The sequence below is a fragment of the Meriones unguiculatus genome, chromosome 19, assembly GCF_030254825.1.
Source record: "Meriones unguiculatus strain TT.TT164.6M chromosome 19, Bangor_MerUng_6.1, whole genome shotgun sequence".
Lineage (NCBI taxonomy): Eukaryota > Metazoa > Chordata > Mammalia > Rodentia > Muridae > Meriones > Meriones unguiculatus.
In genome coordinates, this window is record NC_083366.1 from 28757436 (window position 1) to 28777633 (window position 20198).

The 20198-nt window shown below is 39.2% G+C and overlaps 1 protein-coding gene across 18 annotated transcripts in view; it reads right to left on the reverse strand.

Moving 5' to 3' along the window:
* Positions 1 to 20198, reverse strand: part of Zmynd11 (zinc finger MYND-type containing 11) — a 94014-nt gene that overhangs the window by 37425 nt on the left and 36391 nt on the right. The gene's annotated exons all lie outside the window — the stretch shown is intronic.

A 20198-nucleotide genomic window follows, 5' to 3' on the forward strand; every position in this document is an offset into this window, starting at 1 on the left:
AGAGGGGAAGAAACAACTGTCTAAGCCTCAACAATATGACACTATTTTTTTTTCATGGAAAATGATGAATTAGACAAAGATTTTATTTCCAAACTCTTCAAAGATTACTACAACAGTTTCCTTCTAACAGTGTCCCAAATTAAAACAAAGGCATATCACCGCAATAAAGTACTTGTGGCTTGAGTTCTTTTATGTTGCAGTAGTAAACACTTTGTTTTTAGCCACTTTCAATGTTCTGAATGTAGGTTCACATTTTAAACATTTTTAAAGACATAAGCACAGTTTTTTAAAGCTACCAACAGGGAACTAAAGAAAAAGATCAAATCAGTTTCACACAAGATGAGACAACGTAACAATACACTGATTTTTTCAGACATGTTCACTAAGGAGCATATGGTGCTGCTTTGACCCTGCATGTTTGGAGCAATATTGATTCAAATAGTCCCAACTAACAAACGCAAGTCAGTACACAGACTTGGAGTCAAACAAGCTATTTAATTTTAGTGTTACTCCCTTGACCCTGCAGACTCTAAAGGTAGACTTTTATAATCCCAAATCAAGGATTTTAAAATACTTTTAATACTAAAAAAAAAAAAAAAAAACTTGTACTCAAAATTCAGGAAATAGTACTAATGAATGTATGCAATTATATGAATGGGAAATGGTACTAATGAATGTATGGAATTATCTGAATGGTTATTAAACCAGGGAACATGGACATGGACAGATATCATCATCAGAAAGCTAAAACATACACACTACTGCTTACTGATTACATATTTATGGTATTTTAAAATAAAAAAATAAGTGAAATATTTCAAACCTCCCTGAACCTCAGAAAATAAAGTAAATCCTGTAATCACCAACTGCACTCAATCTGTTTCACAATTTGCTTATGTCCATCTCTACTTCATTTAGTTTAAGCTTTATTAGTGATTTAATTTTAAACAGAACTTTATATGTCTTCTATTTCTAATCATTTAAAACAAAACAACAAAAACAAAAAGAAAAAACCCTCAATATTTTGTTTTTCTGTAAACTAGTGATCTTCAAAAAGTCCTTTGGCGATCCAGATAAAAAGAGGCCATGAAGCCAGGCATGGGGATGCTCTCCTGTAATCCCCCTGAGTTTGAGCAAGCTGAACTACAAAGCCTCTATCACAAATTTGTGGATGTCCTAGGGAGCCAAGTAAGACTTCGCCTCAAAACAACAATAAAAATATCAAATTATGAAGCAAGTCAGACTAGTCTCAGACTCTTCATAAGAAATTATCCACGTAAAACAGAAAGTAATATCTTCAAGGAAATAATCGTTTTTTATCATAATTTGGAAAATGGGAGGAAAAGAGGAAAATAAGGGAAAAACTTAAGGACCTTCTTATTCAAAAGAAGGAATTGTTGTCCTTTTTCTGGAGAAAGCCCAGAAGAACACAGCAAAGGGTTCTGCTGAGCCCTGCATTTTCAGCTGTTTAGGAGATAGTTTGCTTTTACAGATTTATGGAAAGAAACATGGAGATTACGATTAGAGAACAGAACAGAACATTGACTCTGACAATGGAGATGCTGTAATTAATGAATGGGAATGGTTCAGGGAGGAAGGTACAAGAATACTAATTCTGCTACATTCTCACTCAAAAGCTTTTAAAAGCTCCCTTAGAGATTATTTAAATTTATAAGTAACTTAGAACAAAAAAGTTTTTAAATATCATAAAACACCATATGTAGTAAAACAAAAACAACAGACTCAAAAAATGGAAAGCATATTAAATGTGACAAGATGAAAACTAATCAATGCAGAAAGGCTGAAAATCAACATGCAAAACCACAACCAGAAGGTCTGGGAGAAGATGGGGGATGAATGAACATGGACAAAATATAATATGTAAAATTCTCAAAGAATAGAAATACTTTAAAAATTAAATGCAAAATAGTCATACACTGTCTGGTATGCCAGCCAATGAGAAAAACAAAAAACAAATTATAACTTAAAAAAAAAAAACATAAACATGAGCAGGGTCAGGGTCTCAGTGAACAGTATTTGGAACCCAGAGCACCTGGCTATAATGCAACAACTGTGAAAAATAAATGAAGTGTTGGCAAAAATGGAGAATAGGAAGACATCAATTCATTCCTCTGAGTTCACAGAGGGTAAACATCTATGGAAAACAAAACATGGGTCTAGAAACTTAACTAAGAAATGTAACTGACTTAAACTAAATACCAGCAATGGGTGTACAGGGCTGCCCACCAAAGAGGTTCCAGGTAGATTTCCAAAAATGATACAGAATTTATTGGTCATGCAACTGACATGAGACAATGCTTCAACTAGAACATCACAAAGATCCAAGACAACAATGCTGAGACCACTGAGTCAGAAAGACAGAGCCTGCAGAGTATTAACTTAGGAGCTCTTTCTTGGAAAATAAATAACTAAGTAACTAAATAAATACAAAGACATATCAAGACTTGAAATAGAGCCGTGCGAACCAGACCAATCTAGAAGACACAGACACACGGAAAAAAAAAAAAAAAAGCCACAATAGTTCTAAGCTGTGACTTTATTCAGGTTTGCTTAAATTATAGATGCTATCGTTTTCTAAGACAACATAAATGACAAAAATTTGATTATTTGATCAATTAAACTTTTCAATTTCTAAAGATAAAAAGAAAAAGTGAGCAGAAATCTTCCTTAGAAAAATATCAACAGCAGACATGGTTAGAAGTTGATTTTATCGTACGTTCAGTGATCAGATTCTTTTTGGGGGGTACCAGCACAAGGGAAGAAAGGGTTTATTCAGCTTATGCTTCAACAGACAGAACTCAAGCAGGGCAGGCACCTGGACACAGGAGCTAATGCAGAGGCTATGGAGGAATGCTGCTTATTCCCTCAACATGTCTTGCTTAGCCTATTTCATGCATTCATTCATTCACTTTACAGCCTGATCCCAGCCCCTTCCCTCCTCTCCCCCCAGTCCCACCCTCATGCCCACTCCCCCCTTTTCTTTTTCTCAAAAGGGAGGCCCCCAAGGGATACCAACCCACCCTGTCACCCCAAGTCACAGTAGGACTAAGTACATCCTCTCCCACTGAAGCCAAACAAGTCAGCCCAGCTAGGGGAAGGGGATCCAGAGGCAGGCAACAGAGTCAGAGACAGCCCCTACTCTCATTGTTAGGGGATCCATAACAATGACCAAGTTGCACATCTGCTACAAATATGTAAAGGGTCTAAATCCGGGCCAAGCATGCTCTTTGATTGGTGGCTCAGTCTCTGTTTGGCCCCATGGGCCCAGGTTAGTTTACACTGTAATTCTTTTTGTGGTGATCAAATTCTTTTCTATCCCATAACAATAAACGAAGGCAAGGGTACTATATAGAATAATTTTTAAAACTTACAAAGCAACATCAACTGTTGTAGCAAATAAATGGCATTGGGCTAAATAATAATACTAGGTGTATAACTATTACGCCAGTATTATTTAACCAGCTATCACAATCAATAAGCCACAGACACCTATTAGATTTTATAATTGCCTTATTTACCTTGGGCTGGGCAGATATTTCACTTATGCAATCTCATCATGGCCCTGTTCCATGCCATCTGTCTTATCCATTCCATCCATAATCCTGAGATACTTGCTTGTATTTTTTCATCTAGGCCTTTCAATGCCATTCTTGGAGTCCTTTCTCCCAGCCCAAGTGGTTCCTTCTCTATGCTAACCCATTGTGGCCTCCTCCTTCCTCTTCTTTTCCAGTCTTCCTCCCTCCTTCCCATGATTCTTCTGTCCCCAAGCCCAGGAACCTTAGCCACGCCTACCTCCTTCTGCTCTGCCCAGGCACAGGCCTTTTTTTATTAACCAATCAGAAATAACTTCTTAGGCAAGTTTACACAATAAAGATATGTATATCTAAATAGTAACCAGATTTTGAGGGCCAATAATTATCATCAAAATATAAGCATCAGGGTTGGGGATTTAGCTCAGTGGTAGAGCGCTTGCCTAGCAAACGCAAGGCCCTGGGTTCGGTCCTCAGCTCTGGAAGAAAAAAAAAAAAAAGAAAAAATAACAAAAAGACCAAAAAAAAATATATATATATATATAAGCATCAGAGCAACCTCCAACAAAGAATAAAAACTAGTGTACCAAAGGAAAGCTCATGCACAATTTTCACAAGACAACTGAATATACAGTCTAACATTAATATGCTTTTGAATATTAATACACTGATCTAATTCAAATATCAAAGCAAATACTATAACCAAGTATTCAGTGAAAATTAATATTAAGAACTGTAAATACAAAATTCACTTCATTAATAGACCAAAAGTAAAACAAATCATTAAAAATGTGATGCTCAGGGGCTAGAAAGATGGCACCATGGTTAAGAGCTCATGCCGCTCTTGGAGGATACCATATGGTGGCTCACTATCACTTGAATCTATGGCACCAGGGGATCTCAATCTTTTCTGGTCTCTATGGATGACTGTGCTCTTGTGCATATACCTACACACAGACAGATACAGACACACAGTTTAAACATGTAATCCAGGCTGAAAGGTATTTAATGGACTTCAACACCCAGAGCCATAAAAAAAAAAAAAAAAAAAAACAAAAAAAAACAGGATGAGCAGGTACTTCTATAACATAACAGGTGTACGCAAAGGTATCGACTACTGCTGCTCTTCTTTAACACTCTGAAAAGAGTGGTCAGTGCAGGGTAAAGGGCACAAAAATCCAGCACGGAATCAACGGAATCCTTATTTGCAAACCACATATTTAGAAACCTAAAAATTCAGCTGACAAACTATTTTTAAATAGTTTCATAAAGTCTTTTGGTATACAAATGAACATATTAAAATTAGAAGGATGTATATAGCAAAACCAAGTGATTGTTTTCATTATTTATTAGTTAATTGGGTCAGGTGTTAAAAACTGTGCATGCCAAGCCCATACTCAATCACTGATCTAAAGCCCAAGTCCCAGATTGTGAGATTTAAAAGAAGAGTAGCAGGTTGATGTGGCAGGCACCTGAAATACCATCCAGAAAGATGAGCAAGGACAAATGAAAATGGAAAAGTCTAAATCAGGACAATTTTGACACCCACTGGGGAAATGTAGGCTATGCAAAGGAACACTGGGATCACTGGCAGAAAGGCCAGCTCATCACTGCATGGCTCTGGGACACAAGGCTGCTGCAATGGGGCTAGGGAGGATTAGGCCCTATGTTCATCTGTGCCCATAAACAAATTCTAAACAGAGGAGGTTTAAATGTCAAAAACAAAACCACTAAGCATTCAAAGGGAAACACTGGAGACTTTCTTATACTGGTGTGAGAATACCTTCTAAGCACTGACAGTACTAATGGACAGATTTACATAAACTAGCCATTTCAGCATGGGCAGGGAGTACAATCACCAAGTAAATGCATCAGACAAGCTGGGAAGCAATGCATGTTTTAAGGAGCTAGTGAGTCCTACATTGTTCTGAGAAGCCCAGCACACACGTGTAGACCTCTCTTTACAAAATGCTTGGGAACAGAAATCATTTGGATTTGTAATTCTTCCATACTTTGAAATATTGGCATATACATGAGAGTCCATGAGGATGGAGCCCAGCCTGAACAGGAAGCTTTTCTTTTCCACTTACTATTTGCAATTAATGCACCTGTGTTCGGCACAGTGCCACCTCATGGGATCACATAGGGAACTCTCCACTTGTATCATCACGCTGCCAATTAGAGAGTAATTTTAAAGAGGGTTTGACTTTCCATGCTGTGTTGGCTCTTGTTTCCGGTCCTTACTAACTGCCTTACTAACCAGGTCTGTTTTTCCTAAATTCATCTGTCTGGGTTGTTTCATTTAGGACTTCTGTAAAGCATATATCTCAGGTAGCAATAATGTCTTATTTTAGTTTTTTCAGGAAATTTGTAAACTTGCCATGAGATGCTTGAAGATGGCTACTAGGCAAAGCGGCTGTATGATCCCAGCTAGATCCTCAGGCAGGACTTTCCTTTTCTGGTCTCAGACAGCCAAGTTAAGAACATTGTTGCATTTTATTATTCCTTGACACATTTGTATCCATAGACTTGCACCATGAAAATGGGTTTTCTGAGCTGTTTTGCCCTCAGACTGCTTTGGAGCATGCATGGACTGAAACACCTAAGAGTTTACTTTTTTCTCCAAAGACCTAAGAATTTTAATTTTTCCTTCGTACAGCATCTTTGGTTACCAGCTCTTTCTGCTCACCCTTTTCCTATTCTTTGTAAAGCTAACTCAAGGACTGATTCTCACTTCTCTTAAAAAGTAAAGGAAATGGCAAGAACTGGGCCAGAGCACTCAGTTACTACACAGCAGTGATGTGCTAGCCGGAGTACTATAGGCTTGAGCACATTCTCCTGAAGCAAACCTGCCTTCAAAAGAACTTGATGAGCTCTGAAGACAGTGACGTACAGGGAGGTGTCTTGTAAAGCACTTGGCCTTCAGAGTTCATTTGATCAACAGAGACCTTCTAGTCTTCTACTGCAATATGACTCAGTGTAAAAAAATCATCAAAGAGTAGACATGACTAATTATTTCAAGAATATATTCAATATTTTTGAACACTCAGTATTTTTCATCATCTTTCCCATTCATTGCCATATCTGAAATCTTCCTCCCACTGTCTAGAGTCTCAGAATATTGCTTTACAACTGCGACAATGCTTTCAAACAAATTGTAAAAATTTTAAATTATTTCCTCTCCCCTGAGCCAATTCTGCATGTTGAAAACCCTCCACACCCACAAGAAAAACAAACATACACAGTTGTAACAGAAAATGATTATCATTTTTAGAAAAGTAAAAATTTCTATGAACCATTTTCCCTGAGACGTATTATTTACCTATGAACCCAATGATGACTCAACTTCAGAAACTGCATCACATCTAAATGAAGTACTGGGAACTGAGCACAGAGATAAAAGTAATGGCTTCACCCAAGGGAGAACGGCTCCCAGAAAATGCTCATCAAAACACTAATTCATGACTCAGGCCCTCGCACCCCTTGTGAAGAGCTCCACACTGATTATAGATAGGTTCTAAGGCTTGAGAATGGTCGCCATCCTGGTGTCCACAGAACAATTTATTCCAAGTGTATGATGGACGATCTGGATCAACACCTTAGCTCAAAGTCTCCCCATGGCCAGCTGGTACAGGTTGTTCAAAGAGATCTGGAATCAACTCCTCAAGTTGTATTTCACATATATGAAATAGGTATTTTTTTTTCATTTTTAAATTAAAATATATTTAGAATTTTATATAGTTTGACAATTTTAATCTCATTTATAAAAAAAATGGTCACAGCGAAATCATATATTTCATCTAGCCTATTGGTGAAAGAAAGAAGCAAAAATAATCAGGCCTTCTGTTCAAATTATCCAGAAAACTCCTCTTGATCTCATTTGCTATATTTCCATTCACAATAACTAGTAGAGTGCACTTTCCACAACAGGCAGGAATATTCAGAATAAAGCATTAAATTAACATAATTCCCATGCAAATGAAGCATTGTCTTCAGTTTAGCACAGAGAAGTTTTCACTGGAAGATAAAAGTAACTATAAATGGTAACTAAATGATCTGGATACTTAAATCAGAGTGCAATGGGTCAACACTGTTCCTGAGCAGGCCTAGCAAGAAACAGAAAGATAAAGACAACAAGGGACAGGGGTCAGAGACATGAATTTGCCCACTCTGACAACACTTTAACACGTAGTTCCCAAACAGACTCTTACTTTCCATTTATTTCATTTAACATTCAACATTGTTTTAATTGTAATTCTCAATTACACACACACACACACATGCACACGCACACGCAGAATTCAAGCCAGAGTCTGGTACATGTTAGACATGCACTCTAGCACTTAGCTACATCCAAAAGTCTATCTCCTCCTTCCTGCCCTCATACACATGTCCCTTACAAGCATGTTCTATTTCCTGGTTTTGAACACTTCCCAGGTGGAATCACCCTCCAGGCATTCTCTGTAACTTGGTTCCTTCCCTCAGTGTTATCTGCTAACCTGGAGAGACTGATGCGACTGCTCAGCACAGCAGCCTGCTGTGTGGGCAACTGCGCGCTCCCTGTACAGCCCTGACGTCACTTCTAGAGTTGGTTAGGGCTCCAGCTGTTCGCGTCTACTTCTCTTCCCTATGTCCAGGGTTAGTTTTAATTTGTATTAGTAATGGTTTAATTTACATATTTATCAAGACTAAGATCACAATTCTTTTTTTATTTTTATTCTTGCTGTTCACTGTTTATTCTTTTAATTTAACTATCCAGAAAATTCAATCAAAACAGAAAGCATGAGTATTCAGATCATTTCCTGTGCTATACAGCACAATCATTCACAACTAATTGTAAGGAGAGTTCTAATTTACATCCTATGAAGTGATTCCCTTATATATATATCATTTTTGTGCAATCCATATTCTATATAAAGGAGGTTGCTTTCTAGCATAAAAAAGAAAAAATATCTGTCATGCTACAAATTTTTATTCTAAGTACTTTAAATAATAGTAAGTTATTTTTTTCTTAATGAGTATTTAATTTAAATAAAAACTCTATCTAGAAAATTAAATTTACATACTTACTGAACTTAAGTTTCTAAATGTATCAGGTCTAGTAGTACATTCCTGTCAACTAGGCTGCTTAGTTGGCAGAGGCAGGGAAGATTACAAACCACAGCCTGCCTAAATAATAAAATAGGGTGTTTGTGTGTATCATAACTTTTACTTGCATTTCCTCCATCCCATCTAGACCCCTACTCCATCCTGTCATGTGCACCCTCCCAATGTCGTCAAGGTAAATCAGAAAAAAGTTCTCTAAAAAGAAATCTTGAGCCCAACTGAAAGGTGAGTGGTACTAGGCCAGGTTGTTTGCATTCCTGGGCTGCAGGTCAAGAGTTTTCTGAAAACAAAACCATTATACTGTATAGGCAGAATCTTTTCATTTTTTTTCTTTTTCCCTTTAGAAAATTCTGCTATCTTCACTATCATGTGGTAAATATGGATATCTTGCTGGAATGAACTACCAGGATCTTCAACAAACTGATCTTAAACCATGCTGATAAAAAAAAAAAAAAAAGCAAACCATGAAAAAGGGTACACAAACAATTTAAACATTCTTTATCAGAAATGCTGGTAGCTACAAGTGCTTTATTTAGATCTGGGGATCCCTGGATAGTTTCCCAGCCAGGCATACCCGAGACTTCAAATCTAAAATGCATGCCTGTTGACTACTACCTTGAGGCTTAAGACTGAAAATCATCTTTGATTTTCATTTTCAGACTAGGGATTTGACCTAGAACAAGCTGCCTTGGGTTAGTAAGGAGGACAGGAAATGTTGCCTAATCATGAAAACCTAGTCTCTACTAAGATACTGGCTGGCGTATTAAAGGTCTTTGTTTTCCAAAGAAAGGGGATGACTTTCTCAATAAAACAAAACTAGTTAACAGCAAAGGTGGTAGGAAAAACTGTCTAGTTCATCAAAGATCTCAGGTTTTCAGCTGCTAAAGAAAATCAATGAGTAAAAAGAGTCTATACACCATCAATGTCTAGCAAATGCCACTAAAAACTGTTGAGTGTGTTCTGTATGGTCATGAGCTCTGGATATGAGATTAGCTCAAACCACGAGAAGAGTCCCACACCCTAAAGACGGCACAGCAGGGAGGGGGTCTGCACTGCTAATAGACCATCCTACAGTATGGTTCGCCACAGGGTTTCAGTCTTTTTTTTTTTTTTAATTTGTTCTTTCATATAGGACATCCTGACCTCTGCTTCCCCTCCCTTCTCTTCCTCCCATTCCTCCTACTCCTACCTCCACCCGCCCTATCCACTCCTTTTCTGTTTCCCTTCAGAAAAGGGCAGGCTTCCCAGGGATAACAACCAAACATGGCATATCAAGTTGCAGAAAGATTAGCCACATCCCCCCATATTAAGGTTGGACAAGGTAACCCACTAGGAGGACAAAGGTACCAAAAGCAGGCAAAAGCATCAGAAACAGCCACTGCTCACTGTTAGGAGTTCCACAAAAACCACCAAGCTACACAACTATAATATATATGCAGAGGGCCTATCATTGAACCATGCAGGCTCCCTGATTCAGTCTCAGTGAAACCCTATGAATCCAGGTTTGTTGATTCTGTGCATTTTCTTTTGGTGTCCTTAACTGCTCTGGTTTCTACAATCCTTCTTTCTTGTCTTCAGCAATTTTACAGTTTTTTTTTTCTTTACAAGATTTTTTTTTTTTAACAGTTGTATCTAGATTCTAAAGAAGGAAAACTCACTGAATGGCCACAGAAAACAGATGGACTAAAGACTGAACTGTGAGAGGTACAGCTGTTATGGTAGTAAACCAAAGTGTTGAGAATATTCCTATTCTTGAGAAAAAGGAATTCTGAACTAAAGAGATGGCTTAATGGTTAGGAGCACATAATATTCTTCCAGAGTACCTGAGTTCAAATGCTAGCACCCACCCTAAGGTTATCTAACAACTGCCTATGACTCTAGTTCCAAGAGATCTGATGTCTCCTTCTGGCCTCCACAGACATCTGCACTCATGTGCACAAACCCATGCATACACTCATAATTAAAAGTAAAATAAACCTTTTAATAAAATTAAAAGTAAAATAAACCCTTTTTTAGAACAGAAAAAGATTATTTTTTTCTTATTTATTTATTCACTTATTTGTTTATTATTTTGAGACAGGATCTCACTCTGTGGCCCAGGCTGATCTCAAACTCAAGACAATCCTTCTACTTCAGTCTCTTGAGTACTGAGATTACACTTTTGAGTCGTCATTCTTGGTGAGTAAAAGAAATTCTTAAAGAATTCAAAAGCATAAAATGTCAGGGAAAAGACTAGATACAATCACACCAATAAAGAACTATATGGATTGAGGGAGCTTTACCAGACCACAGAGAAAGATAATGCAGCCACTCCTGATATGACCTGATAGGCTAGGATCAGATGGGAGGGGAGGAGGACCTTCCCTATCAGTGGACTGGGGGAGGCATGGGTGGAGAAGAGGGAAGGACTACAGCTGGGATAAAAAGTGAATAAACTGTAATTAATAAAAAATTAATTAATTTAAAAAACATTTGAACATTAAGAACATTTGCTCAACCATGTTCATAGCAGCTTTATTTGTAATAGCCAGAATCTGGAAATACCCCAGATGCCCCTCAGTTGAGGAATGGATACAGAAATTGTGGTACATCTACACAATGGAATATTACTCAGCAATAAAAAACAAGGAAATCATGACATTTGCAGGCAAATGGTGGGAACTAGAAAAGATCATCCTAAGTGAGGTATCCCAGAAACAGAAAGACACACAGGGCATATACTCACTCATAAGTAGATATTAGACATATAATATAGGATAAATATACTAAAATCTCTTCACCTAAAGAAGCTAAGCAAGAAGGAGGACTTTGGCTAAGTTGCTCAATCCCCATTCAGAAAGGCAAAGAGGATGGACATCAGAAGAGGGAACAGGTCAGGAGCCTACCACAGAGGGCCTCTGAAAAACTCTAGCCTGCAGGGTATCAGAACAGATGCTGAGACTTATAGCCAAACTTTGAGCAGAGTGCAGGAAATCTTAGGAAAGAAGGGGAAGATAATAAGAACTGGAGAGGACAGGAGCTCCACAAGGAGAGCAACAGAACCAAAATACCTGGGCCCAGGTGTCTTTTCTGAGACAGATACTCCAACCAAGGACCATTCATGGAGATAACCTACAACCCCTATACAGATGTAGCCCATGGCAGTTCAGTGTCCAAGTGGGTTCCATAGTAATGGGAACAGGGACTGTCTCTGACATGAACTGATTAGATCACCTCCCCCTGATGGGGGAATAGCCTTACCAGGCCACAGAGGAAGACAATGCAGCTACTCCTAATGAGACCTGATAGACCAGGATCAGAAGGAAGGAAAGGAGGATCTCCCCTATCAGTGGACTTGGGGAGGGACATGGGTGGAGAAGGGGGAAGGAGGGTGGGATTGGGAGGGGAGGAGGGAGGGAGCTACAGGTAGGGATACAAAGTAAATAAACTGTAATTAATAAAAATTATTAAAAAAAGAAAAAAAACTATATGGGGCATCTTGGTACAGTGATATGCATCTTTTCATTCTAGAACCTGGGAGGCAGAAACATGTGACTCTCTATGTATGAGTCTGAAGCCACTGTGGTAAAAAGTTGAACAAATGAACGAATTTAAAACTAAAAACATGTTTAGACAACACAGAATTCATGAAGGAAATAATACCTGAAATAAGGTCATCTACAGTTAGTGGAGACATTAGAGACCAACAGAAATAAGTAGAAAACACCCAGACTTCTGCTTTGGCCCCAACGGCTGGCATAATGGTACATAACACAACACTCTCCTACGCTGCACTATATTCATCAGCAATAAGAGGGGCACAGAGTGAGAATTGTGAAAATTAAATGCCACCAAATGACGGCTCCATGCTGTCCTTTACAATAGCCCTCCCTGAAATTACTTCCTCAGTTCATGAAACTAAAGCGCTGACGGTATTCTGCGAGCATGTACGTGTGCACATGTGGTGCTGCAGACAGAACCCAGGACTTCAAGCGTGCTAGACAGGCACTCGAACACTGAGCTTCAGCCCTAAGCCAATACTCTCTATTATTACTGTCCCAACTGCTGCATTGCCCACTCCCATAGCTAAGTATGAGTGATGTAGTCTATTTTAAGGTACCTACATTCCAAGAAGCCTACCCTATCTTAGGTCTCTAGCTTCTCAGAGAGACAGCCCCGCCCACAGCTTCTCTTCTCTCTGTAGGTCCTCTGCCCTCTCACCTCGGCTCACCACTGGTCTGGTCTCCACTCATTTTTCTCTGTGATCCCTTCTACCTGGTTCCCTCTCTTCAACCACTTCTGTTGTCTATTCTATTTCCCCTTCAGAGCGAGATCTAAGCATCCTCCCTTGAGTTCTCCTTGTTACTTATCTTCTTTGTGTCTGTGAATTGTAGTATGTTTTTCCTGTATTATATGGCTAAAATCTGCTTGTAAGTGAGTACATACCATGTGTGTCTTTCTGCTTCTAGGATACCTCAATCAGGATGATCTTTTCTAGATGCCGCCATTTGTCTGCAAATTTCATTATTTCCTTGTTTTTAATAGCTTAGTAATATTTCACTGTATAAATGTACCACAATTTCTTTATCCACTCTTATGTTGAGAGATATCTAGCTTATTTCTAGATTCTGGCAATTACAAATAAAGCTGCTATGAACACAGCTGAACAAATGTACTTATTGTATGGTAAAGCATCTTTTGGGTATACGTCCAGGAGTGGTACAGCTGGGTCTTGAGGTAGAGCTATTCCCAATTTTCTGAGAAAGTGCCAGATAGAATTCCAAAATGTTTGTATAAGTTTGCACTCACACCAGCAATGGAATAGTGTTCCCCTTTTCCCACATCCTTGCCAGCATGTGTTGTCACTTGAGTTTTTTATCTTAGCCATTCTGCTGGGTGTAAGATGGAATCTCAGAGTCATTTTGATTTGTATTTCCCTGATGACTAAGGATGTTGGGCATCTCTTTAAGTGCTTCTCAGCCATTAGAGATTAGTCTGTTGAGAATTCTCTGTTTAGCCCTGTGCCCTATTTTTAAATTAGATTATTTAGTCTGTTGTGTTTAATTCTTGAGTTCTTTATATATTCTAGATAGTAGCCCTTTGTCAGATCTAAGATTGGTGAAGATCTTTTATCAGTCTGTGGCCTGCTGTTTCGTTCTATTGACAGTGTTCTTTGCCTTACAGAAGCTTTTCAGTTTCAAGAGGCCCCACTTATTAATTTTTGATCTTAGAGCCTAAGCTGTTAGTATTCTGTTCAGGAAGTTGTCTCCTGTGCCAATGAGTTCAAGGCTCTTCCCACTTTCTCTTCTAATAGATTTTGTGTGTCTGGTTTTATGCTGAGGTCTTTGATTCACGTGGACGTGAGTTTTGTACAGGGTGATAAATATGAATCTATTTGCATTTTTCTACAGGTAGACATCCAATTAAAACAGCATCATTTGTTGAAGATGCTCTCTTTTTTTCCATTCTATAGTTTTGGCTCCTTTAACAAAAATCAGGTGACCATAGGTATGTGGGTTTATTTCTGAGTCTTTGATTCAATTTCATTGATCAACCAGTCTATTTCTATGCCAGTAGATGCGGAAACTCATAGTCAAACATTGGCAAAGTGTAGAGTCTTGTGGAAAAGTGAGGGGAAGGGCAGAAGGACCTGGAGGTGACAGGAGTTCCACATGAGAAGACCAACAGAGCCCAGAGGGCCCAGAAGGGCTTGTGCAAAGGTCCATGCATAGACTGGACCTAGGCCCCTTACATAGATGTAGAAGAGGGCAACTCAGGGTTCATGTGGGTCCCCTAGTATGAGGACCCATGGCTGACTCTAACATGGACTCTGTTGCTTGCTTTTTTATCACTGCCCCTAGTGGGCCTGCCTTGCCAGGCCTCAGGAAAAGAGGAGGTGCTCAGTCCTGATGCAACTTGATGAACTAGGGTAGGTGGGTGGGTGGGGCTCCCTTTTCTGAGAATAGGGTAAAAGGGCTGGAGGAAAAGGGAGGAAGAGTGGGACCAGGAGGAGAGGAGGGAGAGGGCTATGATTGGGATAAACTAAATAAAGTGAATAAACTAAATTTAAAAAGAGATACCTACAATTATTTTTAAAAGATTCTAAGAAATTTTAATGAATGATAAAAATGAACTTAATTACATCACTATTAAAATAGAGAGAAAGGTTAGGATTACTTATACCAAAACTGATATCTTGAAGACTGTGAGGCAGGTCTTAAAAGGATACATCTGATGACTTTGATCATGAATGGGGAAAATACAAAATACAGAATCTGTGATGTTCTCATACACCTGAAAACAGTTTCTTGGGTCAAACACTAAGTGGGAAGAGATTGCACATAAAAGAAGACATGATGGATCTAACTGAGAAGGGCTCTAGATTTTATGTACAATGGGAACCAAGAGGATTATATCCTAATAAGGATACAATCATATGTGAGATTAGAGAAATGATTGGAAAGCATGGGGCTGAGTAGGGAGAAGCAAAAGAAAAGCACGAAAATGTCATCCCAGGCCCATGGAGAGCCATGCAGAGAGCCAAATGGACTTCCTGCACATAAGACAAAGTCTGCGGCAATGGAACCACTGAGTAAGGAGTTCTGCATGTGGACTCCATGAGCCACTAAAGAAAGGTTGGCAAGAATAAGGTACATTGATGGTTAGTGCCACCTTTTTGAGGTAAGAAAGGGGCAGAGATGGGGTTGGAGGACTGCAACACAGGCAAGAAAATGTAAGGCAACTCCAGAGTAGCACACAAAAAAGCAGACACTTAAGACATAGGAAACCATTTAACCTGGCTTGAAAGGTGAAAAGTGGGTGTGCTTTATTTTAACTGTCTGTATTTTAAAAGCCTGGCTATTTCTTCCTCTGTAGCTACTGGTTAAATACCTCAGTACAGGCATTAAACATACCTCTAATCTGGCCCTTTCTGCCCTCTCCCTTTAAGTACTACAGGTACTTCACATGATCCAGACAATCTATGTTTTGACTCTCTCCCTCCTCAAGGCCTTCCAAACTCACTGGAACTTTCCCTCAAAAGAAATCTGCAGTTATAAGTCACCACCCTCTAACCCACGGGAGTGAGCTGAACTCTATGCCACATCTCTCTCCATACGTGATACTGCTGTTTCATTCCTTAGTGGCTAATTATGCTCTCAGGTCCCTTGTCTTTAAGTTCACAGACTACAAAGAAACGTCAAACTTATGCAAACCGACAAGCTTCTAAGGCAAGATGAATGCCCTAAAATTGCCCTTTGGAAGAAAAACTGTGACCGCAGCCCCCAGAATCACCCTATAAATCTGCCTAATGTGAAGTCAAGTCATAATTATAACAGTGATAAAGTATGTCTACAAATCTATACAAAGAGTCAGTGAAACCTGAAACGAGGATGTAGAAGTGACACAATGAGGACTGCTAAGGCCCATGAGGAGGACAGAGGCAGTAGATGGCCGTTCCTGGAACTAACATTTCCAAAGAGCTTACTTAGGCGATGGCCATTCTCCTCCTCTGATAATGCTGAGGGAACAAAGTCTTCGGCAATGGAACCACTGGGTAAGGAGCTCTACATGTGGACTCCATGAGCCACAAAAGAAAGGTTGGCAAGAATAAGGTGGCAAAATTCCACATAATTCCTAGAAACTGGGTGGCACAGAATCCTAGGAAGTGAGCAATGTGTGTCTACTTGCACCTTCACAGGAAGGCTAGGTACAAAGGGAACTTACAGTTTAGGTCTAGGTGTATCTGTAGTGACAGGAAGTCCAGGAGAACTCAGAAATATCAATGCCAAATAAGTCACAAAGGTCAGAGGCCACACTTTCTAACAGGGATTTGACCCTAAAGTGAGCAATATGCATAATTAATTGTGAACTCAAGTGGACAAGGCTACCAATCAAATAGCCCTAGAAAAGAACAGCTAAGTGCTCAGGGCAAAGAAGAAACCTGGCCAGTGACTAACTGTCTCTCTTGAAGGCAGTAGAAGGTAAGTGTTCCTATTTTAAGCATTCCACCTAGCCAGCAATGCCAGTAAAGACAAATATAATCCACACTAACTTTATCAGCATGTGTTGAAACTACCTTCTAATAACTACTGAGAATACTTATAACCTTCTAATACTATGTTATAATTATCTAAGGCAGATGTATTTGGTCTAGATTAAGGAAAAATAGGAGATGACCTGTGCACCTTATTTTTTCTGCAGTTGTTTTAATGCCCAGACCATTTAAAAACCGAAAAACAATGACTGAGGAACTGCCAGGGTCCAGAAATTCAAAGTATAAGTTCCACTTCTGTGACTGATTCTAGTCACAGGATTCTTCCTTTGTGTCTTGGTTTAACCCTAATGCACAAGGACTAATAGCTTAAACATAGATATTTTTTTAGATATTTGTTTAACATGAATAGGAGTCAAATGTCTCCAAGCTTTGTCATAAATACACCTATCCAAACTACACAGAAGTGTGTCCACACATAACAACCATTCCTTACAAAGACGTATGTGCACACATACCCACTGTCCCTTATACTTACAGATACTGCACTCAAAGAGAGCTGCTTTTCTATTCATCCTTACAGATAATCCTAAACTGCCTTCTTCTTTATAATAAAATAATAATTCATATGAATTTTATGATAATTAAACATCAGTTCCTACAAATACAAAGTGGTTTTATTGACAGGTCAAAATTTCCTTGAGATTATATCTTGTGGGCCCCTCTTGAGAAGTCCCTTTCTGTTTCTTGGGTAGATACAGTCCCTTTTCTAAGCGGTTGAGCACGAGCTTCCCAGAGTAGTACCCAACTTGGCACTGCCAGCCATGGAGGCCTGGCCAACAGGATATGCCAAAGAATACAGGAGAGGTACTAAAGGAATAGCTCAGTGGTTAAGAGCTCTTGTAGAGTGTATGGGCTCAGGTCTCAGTATTCACAGGCCAGTTTAACTCTATTCAGGGGATCTGAGCCCTCTTCTGGCCTCCAAAGGTACGCACACAGTGTACATATATACCACAGGCAAAAACTCATACATACACATAAAGATAAATAAAACTTTTTTAAAGTACATGATATAAGTCAATAGTTTCTCAGTGCAAAGCCCATGGAAATCTCAGAAGAGCAGTGACAACTAGGTAGAGTTTCATACACTCACAGAAAAAGAGAATAACATGCATTATAGATGATCAAATTAAGTAGCTAAAGCTCCCTTCCAGGAAAAACTGGAAAATTTAGTGGATGCTGGAGATTAAAATACCAACACTGACAAAGTCAGGTAAAAAGACTTTCTGCATGATAGAGAGTGGTGTAGGCCAACAGCACAGGCTTTAAGATCAACAATCAATATATGGGACCTCATGAAACTGAAAAGCTTCTTTAAAGCAAAGGACATGTCATCAAAACAAAATGACAGCCTACAGACTGGGAAATGATCTTAACCAATGCTATATCTGATAGGGGGCTAATATCCAGAATATATAAAGAACTAAAGAAGTTAAAAAGCTCTTTTCTGAGACTGATACTCCACCAAGGACCATGTATGGATAATAACCTAGAACCTTTGCTCGGATAAAGCCCATGATAGCTCAGTAAACAATTGGTTTCCCATAGTAAAGGGAACAAGCACTATTTCTGACAGGAACTCAATGGTAGGCTCTTTGACCTCCCCACCCCCCAAGGGAGGAACAGTCCTGCTAGGCCACAGAGGAGGACTTTGCAGCCAGTCCTGAAGATACCAGATAAAACAGGGTCAGATGAAAGGGGAGGAGGTCCTCTCTAATCAGTGGACTTGGAAAGAGGCAGGGAGGAGATGAAGGAGGGAGGGTTTGGGAGAGAATGAGGGAGTGGGATACAGCTGGGATACAGATAAAATGTAACTAATAATAAAATAAATAAATAAAAAATAAAACTTGAAAAAAAAGAAATTAAAAAGCAACAAATCAAGTAATCCAATTAAAAAATGGGGAACAGAGCTAAACAGATAATTCTCTGTAGAGGAATATAGAATGGCAGAGAAACACTTAAAAGAAATGATCAACATCCTTAGTCATCAGGGAGATGCAAATCAAAAGGACCCTGAGATTTCACCTTATATCCAGCAGAACAGCTAACGTCAAAAACTCAAGTGACAATACATTCTGGAGAGGATGTGAAGAAAGAGGAACCCTCCTCCATTGCTGGTGGGAACATAAACTTGTACAACCACTTTGGAAATAAATCTGGTGCTTTCTTAGACAACTAGGAACAGCGGTTCCTCAAGATCCAGCTATACCACTTCTAGGCATATATCCAAAAGATGCTTAAGTATACAAGGACATTTGCTCAACCATGTTTTTAGCAGCTTTATTCATAATAGCCAGAACCTGGAAACAACCCAGATGTCCCTCAACTGAGGAATGGATACAGAATTTGTGGTACATTTACACAATGGAATACTTAGCAATTAAAAACAAGGAAATCATGAAATTTGCAGGCAAATGGTAGGAACTAGAAAAAATCATCCTGAGTGAGGTATACCAGAAACAGAAGACACACACAGTATATACTCACTTATAAGTGGATACTAGACATATAATATAGGATAAAGTAACAAAAATCTGTACACCTAAAGAAGCTAAGCTAACAGGAGGACACTGATCAATCCTCACTCAGAAAGGCAAACAGGATGGACTTTGCAAAGAGGAAACAGGACAGGAGCCTACCACAAAGGGCCTCCCAGCACTGTATCAAAGCAGATACTGAGACCCATAAACAAACTTTGGGCAGAGTGCAGGGAATCTTAGGAAGAAGGGGGAAACAGTAAGACCTAGAGGGGACAGGAACTCCACAAGGAGAGCAACAGAACCAAAATATATGGGCACAGAGGTCTTTTCTGAGACTGATACTCCAAAAACAAGGACCATGCATGGAGATAACCTAGAACCCCTGCACAGATGTAGCCCATGGCAGCTCAGTATCCAACTGGGTTCCCTAGTAAGGGGAACAGGGACTGTCTCTCACATGAACTCAGTGGCTAGCTCTTTCACAGCCTCCCCCTGATGGAGGAGCAGCCTTGCCAGGCCACAGAGGAGGACAATGCAGCCAGTCCTGATGAGACCTGATAAGCTAGGGTCAGATGAAAGGGGAGGAGGATCTCCGCTATCTGTGGACTTGGAGAGGGGCATAGGAGGAGATGAGGAAGGAAGGGTGGGATTGGGGAGGAATGAGGGAGGAGCTACAGCTGGGATACAAGGTGAATAAACTGTAATTAATGTAAAAAATAAAAATTTAATAAAAAAAAAAAGAAAGTGGTATGGGGGGTAAAACATAAGGCCACATTTCTACTAATTAAAAAATGGCACAAAAAGGAACTTTAGAGACAGGAATCTAATGCAAATCAAGAAGTGGTTAAATCCAAATGAAGCACTGTGGCTGAAAAGGTGAACATACTTAGGATCTACCTGCAAAGCAGGAAAAACAAAGTCTACTAATTCAAATGTAAGGTAAGGTATGAAGTCAATGAGCTACATAAGCAGATAAACCTCAAACATGAGCCCAAACTTAAAGTAAATGAAGAAAAGCACTTCAGAAGT